We start from the raw sequence: 14,527 nt of genomic DNA on the forward strand, positions 1-14,527 counted from the left end.
TGTGGAGGAAATGATTGTTGTCTTCAAATATTTAAAGGGTTACCAAATAGAAGATGGATAAGACTTGTCATCCTTGGTCTTAGAGTGTTATTGGGACTGATGAAAGGTACAGGGGAGAATGATTTTGGCTTAACAGAAGGAAAATCCTACTGGAAAAAAAAACAAAAGAAAAGCAACAATGGAATAATAATTTTTGTTATTATTTATATGCCACTTTATGGTTTCCAACACACTTTACATTTGTATGCTCACAACAAGACTGAGGATGGATAGTAATATTATTATCATTTTAAATAAAGGAACTGAGGCAGACAAGTTAAGTAACTTGATGCAGGTCTCACAGCTAGTAAATGTTTAAGCACGAATTTGAACTCGGGTCTTTCAAACTCCTGGTCAAGCACTGTATCCAATGGAACACCTAGCATCCTAACGGATTACCTAGGCAGAGTCATGGATTTATAACACTTAAGGTCTTAAACTGGTAGTTTGAAGTCAATTTTTGGAGGATTTTATTGACAAGATTCATAATTTAGACAGAGGTTTTTCTAGATGATAACTGAACACTGTTGGAATCATAAGAATTCCTGATTCCCCCTTTAACTCTCTATAATGTTCCTATGATTTCCCATAGTTGGACAGGATTCTAACCTAGGTCTTCCTCCTAAATTAGGTCAGTCCCTTTACACCAAGCTGAAATAAAGGAATAGTTCATCAAGGATGCAGACGTTTTTCTACTTCTGTATCACTCACAACACATATCAGACAAATAAAATAATTTGCATACATTATTTTAATAAAAGTGTAATGATCACATCTGTTTATTCTTTCTTTCTGTCTTCCCTCCTTGCCTCTCTTCCTTTGTTCCTTCCTTCTTTCCTTCCTTCCTTCTTTCCTTCCTTCCTTCCTTCCTTCTCTTCCCCCTCCCTTCTTTCCTCCCTTCCTCCCTCTCTGTCTTCTTCCCTTTCTCCCTCTCTTCCTCCTTCCTTCCTTCTCTCCTTCCTTCCTCTTTTGCTTTTTTTCTTTCACTTTCTTTTTATATTTGCCTGGCTTACACACTATGTTCCTAATAAATGCTTATCATCTGAATAGAATTCCAACATGTTTCATTGTAACTAAATATCTTTAAAAGATGACATCGGAAATAAAATCTTCTGATTCCTAACTATGCAGCTGTTAAACAAATGAAGTTAGATTTAGAAGGAACCGACAGATGATTACAAACAGCAACTATGAACTATTTTGCAGTGAGCCCAGTATTTTTTTTAAAGAAACCGACAGCTGATTATGAATAGCAACTATGAAATATTTTGAGTCCCCCCCCACACCCTTTAATGGGTATCTTGACTCAAATACTTTCAGCTGTGGATATTCCAATTCTATTTGAAAGCATTTTCTTCTCATGGAAAAAAAAGGACTTCACTTGATATGGCTAAAAATCTAAGCCAAGAACTGGATCACACAGATTTTGCCCCCAGCATTAATAAAATGAATAACACCATTTGGGGGAAAAGGTTATGATAAAAGAATAATCTTGGAACCAGGCAAACTTATATAAATTCTTCTAAATAGAGTATGATGATTTGATTTTTAAAGGGACAGAGAAAGTACTCCTTTTGCATTTGATACACATGCAGAAAGTCTTGTAAGAAAAATGGACGCAGCAGTCCTGTACAAACTATAGTTGAATGCCTTTGTATACTGATTATGTAAGAAGAACCAAGAGACTCTTTAACACAAACAGAAAAAAAGAGAACATTAAGCAACACAAGTTTCCAAATTACTTTTTGCCCCCTTTGTGAGGGAGGGAAAGGTTTATCTAATATCATGCTTCAGGATGTTTCAGAGGCAGAGTCTGGGAAAAGGTAAACTTAGAAAGTATAAGAAGAAACCACACTGAATGTTAAAACAACTCCAAAGAGCAAATTCTGAGGGGAAAATTATCAAATACCATTGTAGGGGAATGTGGAGTTTTTATCTCTCCCTTACAATTTATTTTGGAACCTGATTAAATACACACATACACACAAATACATATGCATAACCACACACACATACACACACACACACACACACACACACACACACAGCTGCTAGAGGCTAGACTATTGGGCTTGAGTCAGAAAGAGTTGACTTCAAATCCTGCTACAGACATTTGTTCGTTATGTCCCCCTGGGCAGATGATTGATCATCTCTCAGACTCATTTTTGTCATCTATGAAATGAGAAGGTAGGACTTAATGATCTTTTAAGGTTCCTTCCACCTTTAAATCTGTTACTCTATAATCTATGATACTATGCTCCTAAGATAATCACAACAAATATGGTAAAGATGATATTTGTACAAGTATTTGTCACAAATAAATAAAGGAACTAGGATCTCAAAGAATTAATTGTCAAGCATTTATTAAATGCCTCTACGTGCCAGGCACTGAGCTAGGTAATAGAGACCCAAAGATAGAAATAATTCATCCAGGTCCTCAAGGAATTCATATTTTAGAGGTAGAAAATGTGTGTGTGTTTATCTACAGACAAACACATATGTAGCAAATTTATAAAAAAAATTAACAAAGTATTTTTTGGAGATGCAAGAAAAAGGGACCAGTAGCTCAGGGCATTAGGAAAGGCTTTGTATACAAGTTGTTACTGGAGCTGATCCTCGAAAGAAACCAGGGATTCTTTTGTAAGAAATATAGATATTGAACAAATGCATTTCAGAGATAAGAACAAGGTGTTCAAAGTCAAGGAAATGGGAATTGTAGTGGCATGTGGAAGGAACAGTAAGGAAGACAGTTCGGTTGAACTGGAGACAATGGAAATCAGAGTAGAGTATAATAAAGCTGAAAGAGAAATTGGAGAAAAGTTTTAAAGCACTTTCAGTGTCTAACAGAGGAGTTCATATTTGATCCTCAAGGTCATAGGAAACCATTGGAGCTTCTTGAGTGGAGGAGTGACAAGACCAGGTTTATGCATTAGGAAAATCTCTCTGGCATCTTTGGAGGATGAGTTGCGGAAAGAAAACCAATTAAGAGGTTATTTTCATAATCTAGAAGAAAGGTGATAAGGATATGGACTAGAGTAGTCACTACTAATGTGAAAAGGGGAAAGATATGAAAGATAATGTGGAAGTAATATGGACAAGATTTGGACATTTAGGGTGACTGAGATTGAGGTATTGAGGATGACTTCAAGTTTGTGAATTTCAGTGACTCTAAGGCTGGGATTGTCTCTGAAACTGAAATAGTTTGAAAGATGAGTGGTTTGGGAGGGGGGAAAGATGATTTCTCATTTGGACATATTGATTTTGACATCTTTATGAGATATTTTGTTCAAGCTCTTCATGATATCTCAATGTTTAAATGAACATAAAAGATGATTTGGTCCAATTCATACCTCATCAAGAATGTCCTTATATCTAAAGACATTTCTATTTAGTTTAGGTTAGTTGTGCTTCAGTTACTTCTCACTCTTCATGACTCCATTTGGGGTTTTCTTGGCAAAGGTACTGGAATTTGTCATTTCCTTCTCCCCCTCATTCTACAGATGAGGAACCTGAGACAAACTGAATTAAGTGATTTGCCCAGGGTCACACAGCTGGTAAGGGTTTGAGGCCAGATTAGAACTCAGGAAGATGGAGTCTTCTTGACTCCAAGCCCAGCACAATATCCACTGCACCACATAGCTATCACATCCAAAGACAGAAAATGTGACCAAAATCTATCTCTCTACAACTTCTTACCATTCATTCTAGTTCTTCCCTGTTAGGAAAAGGAAACAAGAAAAAAACATCACTTTTTTTCTTTCTAAAAATGTATTCAAATACAAAAATAAAGATGGCTGGATATAATGTTTCATGTAAATCTTTTCTTCTCTAGGCTTATTAGCAGTTATTATTACGGATCTTTATGTAACGTAGTCACCAGTTCCCTTCTGTATGATACTATTCTGTATTCTCATCAGCTTTACAGTATGCTTGAAAAATGCAGTGCCCAGATCTGAGCACAGTACTACAAAAGTGGTTTGACAGGACAGAGGTCACATTAACTATCACATCCTATGCTATGGACACTGCCTCTCTTAGGCTAAGTTTTGGTGAAGTCTATTGCCATTTTTACTTTCAACACTCTTCGCTAGCAAACTTTTGTCCTAATTCAAAGGAAGTCTTCACTGCAACCTACTATTTTTTTATTTTCATCTTTTTGGTTGCCATGCCATGCCATTGAGCTCACAGCTAGGTGCAGTAGCTAGCAAAACAGAGGGTAAGAAGTATAGACTTCAAGTCAGAAAAATACTGAGTTCTACTTCTTCCTAAGACACTTAATAGCTAAGTAACCCTGGGCAAGTGACTAAACCTTTCTCAGAGTCACTTTCTTCATCTATATAAAAGGGATTAAAAAACACACATATCTCCCAGAAGATTTCCACAAATGAGATAACAGTGCTTTTCAAGTTATATGAAAACTAGCACTACATAAATACTATATGCACTATACAAATATTAACTATGGATACTAGCTAACAAGATCCTTTCAAAATACTTTCTGTCTAGTTATGTCTTCCCCAATTGAGTAGGGGTGGGGGCAAGGGGTGGGGTCTGAGTTTTTCAGATCTTTCAGGAAGATAAAACAAGGCAAACCTAGGAAGAAAATTTTCCACTCCACCCTCCTGAATTTCCTATGTTGTATTAGGTAAAGGGCACCAGTTTTGAAATTAGAAGACTGACCTAGCTAAAGTGCTGACTTGGTGAGACCTTAAGTAAGTCATATAACTTCTCTGGACCTCCATGTCCTTGTCAAGAAAATGAAGAGATTGGACAATTCGCTATAGGTTGGACTAGGTCTCATTTAACTTTAAATGGTATGGTCCTATGATTCAAATAATTATGAACTAAGATGGCGGCTGGTAAGCAGAGAATAATGTGAGCTCCCTACGGAGACCCTCCAAAAACTTATAAAAAATGGCTCTGAACCAATTATAGAACGGCTGAACCCACAAAACAGCAGAGGGAAGCAGGGCTCCAGCCCAGGACAGCCTGGATGGTCTCTGGGTGAGGTCTGTCCAGCACGGAGCTGGGAGCTGGGAACGGAGTGGAGCGGAGCCCAGCCTGAGCGGCGTGGACCATCAAGACCGGAAGCCGGGTGGAGGGGGCCCTAGCGCCCTGATTCAGTGAGCTGCGGCAGTTACGAGACTTTTCAACCCACAAACACCAAAGACTGCAGAGAAGGTTAGTGGGAAAAGCTGCGGGAGTAGAAGGAGTTCGCGGTTTGGCTTCCAGCCCCGGGGGCAGCGGAGGTGGGGCAGCCACAGCTGTTGTTACTTCCGGCTCCAGGCCCACCTGGTGGGAGGAATTAAGTGGCGGATCAGAGCAGGGGTGCACAGCCTGCTGAAGCTCTAAGCCCAGTTCGGGTTGGGGGCTGGGGAAGGAGCAGTGCTGGGGTGGCAGAGCTGGCACCTCCCCCCCAAACGTGGAACATAGAACTCTGTAATCTACAAGCAGTCGTACCCCACTAAAAAACTCAAGGGTCAAGTTAGTTGGCTGGGAACATGGCCAGGCAGCGAAAACGCACCGAGATTCAGTCTCAGACTTTGCATTCTTTCTTTGCTGACAAAGAAGACCAAAATATACAGACAGAAGAAATTAATAAAGTCAAAGAGCCTACAACAGAAACCTCCAAGAAAAACGTGAACTGGTCCCAGGCCATGGAAGAGCTCAAAAAGGAGTTGGAAAAGCAAGTTAGAGAAGTAGAGGAAAAATTGGGAAGAGAAATGAGAAGGATGCGAGAAAACCATGAAAAACAAGTCAATGACTTGCTAAAGGAGACCCAAAAAAATACTGAAAAATATGCTGAAGAAAACAACACCTTAAAAAACAGACTAACTCAAATGGCAAAAGAGCTCCAAAAAGCCAATGAGGAGAAGAATGCCTTGAAAGGCAGAATTAGCCAAATGGAAAAGGAGGTCCAAAAGACCAGTGAAGAAAATACTACTTTAAAAATTAGATTGGAGCAAGTGGAAGCTAGTGACTTTATGAGAAATCAGGATATTATAAAACAGAACCAAAGGAATGAAAAAATGGAAGACAATGTGAAATATCTCCATGGAAAAACCACTGACCTGGAAAATAGATCCAGGAGAGATAATTTAAAAATTATTGGACTACCTGAAAGCCATGATCAAAAAAAGAGCCTAGATACCATCTTTCAAAAAATTATCAAGGAGAACTGCCCTGATATTCTAGAGCCACAGGGCAAAATAGAAATTGAAAGAATCCATCGATCACCTCTTCAAATAGATCCCAAAAGAAATCTCCTAGGAATATTGTCACCAAATTCCAGAGCTCCCAGATCAAGGAGAAAATACTGCAAGCAGCCAGAAAGAAACAATTTGAGTATTGTGGAAACCCAATCAGAATAATCCAAGATCTGGCAGCTTCTACATTAAGAGATCGAAGGGCTTGGAATGCGATATTCCGGAGGTCAATGGAGCTAGGATTAAAACCTAGAATCACCTACCCAGCAAAACTGAGTATCATGTTTCAAGGCAAAATATGGATTTTCAATAAAATAGAGGACTTTCAAGCTTTCTCAGTGAAAAGACCAGAACTGAATAGAAAATTTGACTTTCAAACACAAGAATCAAGAGAAGCATGAAAAGGTAATCAAGAAACAGAAATTGCAAGGGACTTACTAAAGTTGAACTGTTTTGTTTACATTCCTACATGGAAAGATGATGTCTATGATTCATGAGACCTCAGTATTAGAGTAGTTGAAGGGAATATGCATATATATATATATGTTTATGTATATATATAAGTGAATGTGTATGTATGTATGTATCTATGTGTATATGTATGCATGTGTATATATGTGTGTATATATATATATATGTGTGTTTTTATATGTGTATATACATATATATATATATATATATATGTAAAAGAGAGAGAACAGACACAGGGTGAGTTGAAGATGAAGGGAAGACATGTAAAAGAAATAAAATGAAATTAAGGGATGAGAGAGCAACATACTGAGAGAGGGAGATAGGGAGAGATAGAATGGGGTGGATTATCTCGCATAAAGGTGGCAAGAGGAAGCAGTTCTGTGGGAGGAGGGGAAAGGGCAGGTGAGGGGGGTATGAGTGAACCTTGCTCTCATCAGATTCAGCCTGAGGAGGGAATACCATACATACTCAGTTGGGTATCTTACCCCACAGGAAAGAAGAGGGAGGAAGATAAAAAAAATAAAAGGGGGGAGATGATGGAGGGGAGGGCAGATGGGGGTGGAGGTAATCAAAACAAACACTTTGGAAAGGGGACAGGGTCAAGGGAGAAAATTCAATAAAGTGGGATGGGTTGGGAAGGAGCAAAATGTAGTTAGCCTTTCACAACATGAGTATTGTGGAAGGGTTATACATAATGATACATGTGTGGCCTAGGTTGAAGTGCTCGACTTCTTAGGGAGGGTGGGTGGGAAGGGAAGAGGGGAGAGAATTTGGAACTCAAAGTTTTAAAAACAGATGTTCAAAAACAAAAAAAAAGTTTTTGCATGCAACTAAAAAATAAGATACATAGGCAATGGGGTGTAGAAATTTATCTTGCCCTACAAGAAAGGAAGGGAAAAGGGGATGAGAGGGGAGGGAGGTGATAGAGGGGAGGGCTGACTGGGGAACAGGGCAACCAGAATATAAGCCATCTTGGAGTGGGGGGGGAGGGTAGAAATGGGGAGAAAATTTGTAATTCAAACTGTTGTGAAAATCAATGCTGAAAACCAAATATGTTAAATAAATAAATTATTAAAAAAAAAAAAAGAAATAAGTAGGATAGTGAGTCCCATTTCTCTACTTAGATATTTTCCTTTCTGTAAAGCCATTTCTTTACTTAGAAGTTTTCCTTTCTATAAGTCAAGCTAGTGACCTTAAAGACCCCGAGGTTAAGAATAGGACGAAGGATGTTCACATCCTGTGTGTTTACCTAATGGTGAGAGGCCTGAAAGAAAGAAGGGTAGAGGTGAATAAATCAGCAACCATAAAACCCTCTGAGAGTAAGGATAGGATACAGGATGCTCACCTCCTGTGCATTGACCCCAGGATAAGGGACCCTCGGCTTGGGAGAAGAATGGATGAAAAGCTGGAAAGCCAGGTGCAATGTAGATGTGCAAGACCAGTTAGGTATATAAATGATGGGAGACAAGGTGTAAGGGTGCTGGGGATATCCGTCACAGATGTAAGGATGATGGGAAAGGCTAGTTTGCCACAGATGTGAAGATGAGGTAACCAACAACTGGCTTCTGCCTGTCACAGATAACCAAACCATTTGTTCATTGTCATTGTCATTAAGATAGATTTATCACTTCAGATTGATGGGAGAATGGGATAAGAATGGTGGGAAGGTTATGTCTATCACCTGCTTGTCAAAAATAACCATACTATTTGTTCTTTGCCATTGTCACTGGGTAGATTTATTGTGTCCAGATTGTACCCTCAAAGCTTACTTCTTCAAGCTGAGAGGAAGGAAGTTGGGAGGGGGCATTGCAGTTAGGGACCTATATAAACACCCCAATTCTCTGTGTCTAGCACACTCTGACACTGAGAGGTGCCTGGAGTTGTCCTTTCCTGCAGGATCGTAATAAATTTTCCTTTCTACTTTCAAAAAAAAAATAAAATAATTATGAACTTATGTCTTTGACTAGAAATACCTAATAATGAGTAAGACAGTATTTCTTAAATCTCTAAGTATTTCTTAAATCATCTGATTTACTACTGACTTCTTTTAGTTTGCTATTGTTCAACAGTTCAGTCATGCCCAACTGTTGGTGACCCCATAAACAATAGCATGCCAGTCCCGTTTGTCCTCTACTATCTCATGACATCTGTCCAAGCTCAAATCTGTTGCTTCCATGACACTTATCTATTCATTTGATCCTCTGTTGTCCCCTTCTCTTTTTGCCTTCAGTCTCTCCTGGCATGTTGCATTGATTTTTACCACATCAGATTTTCCATAATTCACCAGACACATACACAGCTGAGCTTCCTTTTGGTTTTGGCCCTGCTGCTTCCACTCTTTCTGGAGTTATTTGTAGTTGCCCTCTGCTCTTCCCCAATAAGGTGTTGGACAACTTCCTACATGAAGGACTTATCTTCCTATGTCAATTCTTTTAGCATTCTTATACTGTCCATGGGGCTTTCTTGGCAAAGATACTAGAGCGGTTTGCCATTTTCTTCTTCAGTGGATCACCTCTGTGAGAACTCTCCACTATGACTTGTTTGTCCTCAGTAACTCTGCGTGGCACGGCTAATAGCTTCATTAAGCCATGCAAACCTCTACTCCACAACCAGGCTCTAATCTAGGAGGAGCTTTTAGGTATATGTCAATAATTAATCTCCTTGATTACCCAGCAAACTTAAAGAGCATAAAGTTATTTCACTGCTCAACTTCTGAATTTTAATAAAAAAATATTCTGTGGGTAGTGGTATCAATTCTTACCTTTTAGTCTACCAATGGCCATAGTCCAGTGGTATGATCCTTAAAATAGAATGGGATCCATGCAATCTCTGGGGAAAGTATATTGATTTAGCAAGTCATAAATTGAGATGGTCTATTTTTTAAAAATTTATTTTGTTAAACATTTTCCAATTGCTTCTTAATCTGTTTCCTGTTACACAAAGCCTACTGACCATGAGTCTGGCACCTCTGTGTCTGTTTTTAGGAATTTGGGATACAATAGAAATGTGTCAGAATTCTTTCTGCTGCTTAATGTTGGATTCAAATTGCATTGATCACCACTGAGTACTACAAATAGCGGAATGAAATTAGAGTAAATAATTTCTTAAAATTAATCATTGAACGTGTTGGTAATTTGGATAACTTACATTTTTGCCAATTTAGAGTAACTTACATTGTTGCCAATTTAGAGTTATAACCACTGGAAAATGTTTATTAATGGTGTTTTAAATGAACAAAAAAATCAAACAAAAAGATCCAAATAATATACTAATTTGGAGACTTTTCTCCATTCTGGTCCTTATTAGTTGTCATCCTGTCAGAAACAAATGGCAAGAAACGTCATCTTCGGCAGACCTTTCTGTTGAATAGATGGCGCATTTCTTTATAATATGCCCCCATGCTGCTTTCATCACAGTAAGGAACCTTTTATTTTGGCTTTATATAAATATTCCAAATGACTCATACTTTTTTAAAAAAGAGCCCAATTATAGAGAATAACAGCTGTGCAAGCTGTGAAGTAAGTAAATTAATCTTTTAAGCTTTTGGGAAAAGTTCAGGGGCTTAGACTCAGCATGGAATATATACGTTTCTCTTTTCTACAACATCCATGTGCTGTGTTCATTTCAAGAAATGTTAAAAGTGTGGTTATGGCCAAAATTGATTTTAGGTTCTTTTCCTTTTGGCATTCATGTAAAATGATTCCCTTTTTAAGTGAATATCTTCTATCCTGCGTTTTAGCTCAGGGAAAAAAAAAATATAAGGGGCTAATCTTTCATTAGAACTTTGGGGGTAATGAGAGTTGATGAAAAGCAGGTTGAGTTCAGATCTGCCTCATGTATCATTTAAACATTTGCCAAATATAGGGTCTTTTCGAGCAGTTCCCAACTACTGATTCACATGCTGATATGATATTATAAAGTCTTTCATCCATGAGTGCCAAAGCCCTCCACAGAAATATGTGCAGTTTATACACAAGGATTACGTCACCAACCACTGAAGTGTGAACACCTCTCTGACAAAACTGAGCAACTGAGTTTTTAATGTTGCATGGTGAGAATACTCATGGTAATTCATTTGAAAAGCGAGGAAACTGAACTTTTGAATGAACTTAAATAGTCAGCAGAACCACAGATGCTGCAATTTGAATAATGTTATTGGATGAATGAATGAATAAATGAAAGAAAGAAGGAAGGAATAATGGTCAGGCTGTGAGCAATGGTTTTGTGATATAACCTCATATCCATTAATTTGAAAAGAAGATTTGAGATATCGTTAGGTGAATCATAATCAGTATTCCCTAATACTATCATCTTAAGGTATTTCTAGTTCATTTTTTCCCTGCTAAATAACAGCAATTATCCTTCCTGGAAATTCATCCCTTCCTTTCTTTTTTTCCTGATCTTATTTGAGTGAGAAGCTTCAGATGCTTTCCATTTGATAGAGCATTTCAAGATCTGCAAAGTGCTTTCCTCACATCTCCGTGAGACCAGATGGGTAAGACAAATAATGTTATTGTTATTGTAGAGATAAGGGAACGGAAGTTTTGAGAAGTGAAGCAATCATTTCAGATTCAGGAACTTAATGTCTTAGGCTGGATTCAAACCCAGATCTATAGATTTCAAAAATAATAGAATTTCTTCCATCACACTTCCTCCTTAATATTTATTTGGGTCTGTATAGTCTGGGTGTGGGAATGTACCGTAGAAGATAAATAATTGCTCACAGAATATGCCTTTTTAGCTTTTTATATAAAAATATTTGCATTAGTCCATAATAAGGACACAAATACTTTTTGGAACCACCATTGTATTCCGTGCCTATTTTATGTATTTCTTACACTTTATTGTGCTCTATATTTAGGTGTATCTCTGTGTATCTTATTCCTCCCTAATGGATTCTAAATTACTTTAGAACAAGGAAAATGCCTTAATCATCTCTACATCCCTACCATCACAATTAGTATGGTGTTTTGTCTATGCTAAGTGTTCAAAAAAATCCATTGCTACTTGGAATATCTGTATAAGTTTTCCCTTCATGTCCACCGATACATTTCAGCCCTTATCAAGGGGAAGTTAGAAATAATTTTTTGTTGAATATCTTATAAAGTGAGATGAATATAGAAGGGATAAACAAGATTATATCAGTAGACTAATAAACATTTATTAAGTGCCTACTGTTGCCAGGTGCTATGCTGATTACCAGGGATACAAAGAAAGATAAAAGACAGGCCCTTCTTTCAAAGATCTCACAATCTAGTAGGGAATGTGATAGTCAAACAAGACATGTACAGGATACATTGGAGATAACAAAATGAAGGGACTGGCATTAAAGCCAGGAGGTGAGTGGTTCCCCTTCCAGTAGAAGGTGGAATTTTAGCTGGGACTTGAAGAAAGTCAGAGAAATTAGGAGTTAGAGATGAGGAGGGAGAGCATTCCAGGTGTCTGGAGATGGGGCCTTGTTTGAGAAAAAGTAAGGCTATGCTTGTTGCTGAATGTGTGGTGTGGTGTGGGTGTGTGTGTGTGTGTGTGTGTGTGTGTGTGTGTGTTTGGTGTGGTGTGTGTGAGAGACTGACAGAAAGGGACAGAGACACAGACAGAGACAAGAGTGACAGAGATAGACACAGAGAGAGACAAAACAGAAACACGCAGAGATAGACAGAGACACAAACACAGAGACAAACACACAGAGAGATACAGAGACAGAAAAAGAGATTCAGAGAGACAGAGGGAGATTGAGATTAATACACAGAGAGAGATCGAGGGACTCTAGAGAGACTGAGGCACTGAGAGAGTGACAGAGATAGAGAGATAAAGACACAGAGATAAAGACAGAGATAAAAACAGAGAGGGGGTGGAGGAGAGAGAGAGAGAGAGAGAGAGAGACAAAGACAGAGAAACAGAGACAGAGAGATAGGAGAGAGAGACAGAGAGACAGAGAGAGACAAAATAGAAACACACAGAGATAGACAAAGACAGAGCCAAACACAGAGAAAGATACAGAGAAAGATAGAGACAGAAAAAGAGATCCAGTGACAGAGAGAGACAATGACAGAGACAGATGCCAAGAAAGAGACTGAGGCACAGAGAGTGACAACGATAGACACACACACACACACACACACACACAGAGACAGAGAGACAGAGAGAGACAGAGAAACAGAGACAGAGAGACAGAGTGAGACAGAGATAGAGACAGAGAGACAAAACAGAAACACACAGAGACATACAAAGACAGAGACAGAAAGACAGAGAAAAACACAGAGAGACATACAGAGACAGAGACAGAAAAAGAGATCCAGAGAGACAGAGAGAGACAAAGACAGAGACAGATGCAAAGAAAGAGACTGAGGCACAGAGAGCAACAGAGACAGACACAGAGGCAGACAGACACACACACAGAGAACAGAAACACAGAGATAGACAGAGATAGAGAGACAGAGAGAGACAGAGATAGAGACAGAGACAAAGACAAAGAAAGACAGAGACAAAGACAGAGACAGACATACAGACAGTGACAAGGATAGAGACAGAGACAGAGACACACATGGAGAGACAGACACAGAACAGAAACACAGAGAGACAGAGACAGAGACAGACAGAGACAGAGACAGACAAAGACAGAGACACACAGGCACACACACACACACACACACAGAGAAAGAGAGAGAGAGAGAGAGAGAGAGAGGCAAACAGAGACAGAGAGAGAAAGAGACAGAGACAGAGAGACAGAGACAGAGATAGACACAGAGAGAGTGGCTAAGGCACTCTGGAGAGACTGAGACAGAGGCACTGAGAGAGTGACAGAGATAAAGAAGCGGAGATACAGAGACAGAGAAAAACAGAGAGACACAGAGACAGACAGACAGAGACAGGAGAGACAGAGAGATTATTTTGGGTGATAGCTATGAACTGTTACCACTGTCATGATCAACTTGTAATTATTTTCAATCGTCAAATGAGAACCCACCTTTATGTAGTGGTTTAAGGCTTACCCAATACTTTGCTCTCGTTGGCTCTGTGAGTTAGGTAGCATAGGGAGATGAGGAAACAGGCATTGACAGATGGTAACCGTGTATGAAGTGTACGAAGTAGTATTTTCTTCTGAATCTCATAACTGCAGGTGTAATATTCTTTTCTCCTTGTCATTGTATTCCTAAAATTTTGAGAAGTATCAATAAACATTCTGGCCAAAGTAACTGGGTAATATAATGATAGACACAGTTTTTTTTAATCTCAATACAGGATTATGTTCTGGAAAAAAAATTGGCCATAAAACAAGATTTTATTTGTTAGACCCTGTTTCCTTACAGATTTACATTATAGAATTGGAAATGTGATCCTACAGGGGGGGGGGAAATAAATCTGATCCCTGACTTTGATGTGTTGCTTACATTTCAAATACTAACGATTCCCCCGTGTTGCTAAAAGATGTTTTTCCATGTTAGAATTGCAGCTTTTGCAAGGTTTCGGTACATCAATCAAATAGACTAACCAAAGTTTGTGACTCTTACAAGGGATGTTCATGTGGGCAAGAAAACTCAACATATTTTTGGAATTGCCTTCTTTTTGGAGGCAGAGTTGTTCTCATAATTATGAATGGAATGTTTGATGGTTCTCATGGCAATGATGTGGGGGGAGGGGCACTCTGAAAGTTGTATTATTCGGTTTCCTGAACAATATTTTTACATTATGAATATTCTTTTTTAGCATTTCCCTACTTTTCTTGAATCTCTGTTATTTGCTATATAACCCATATCAATTTTATATTACACGTCTTATCATGAGTCTGAAAAAGGCCCTATTTTCTCATT

The sequence above is a fragment of the Trichosurus vulpecula genome, chromosome 8 (genome assembly GCF_011100635.1).
Source record: "Trichosurus vulpecula isolate mTriVul1 chromosome 8, mTriVul1.pri, whole genome shotgun sequence".
Lineage (NCBI taxonomy): Eukaryota > Metazoa > Chordata > Mammalia > Diprotodontia > Phalangeridae > Trichosurus > Trichosurus vulpecula.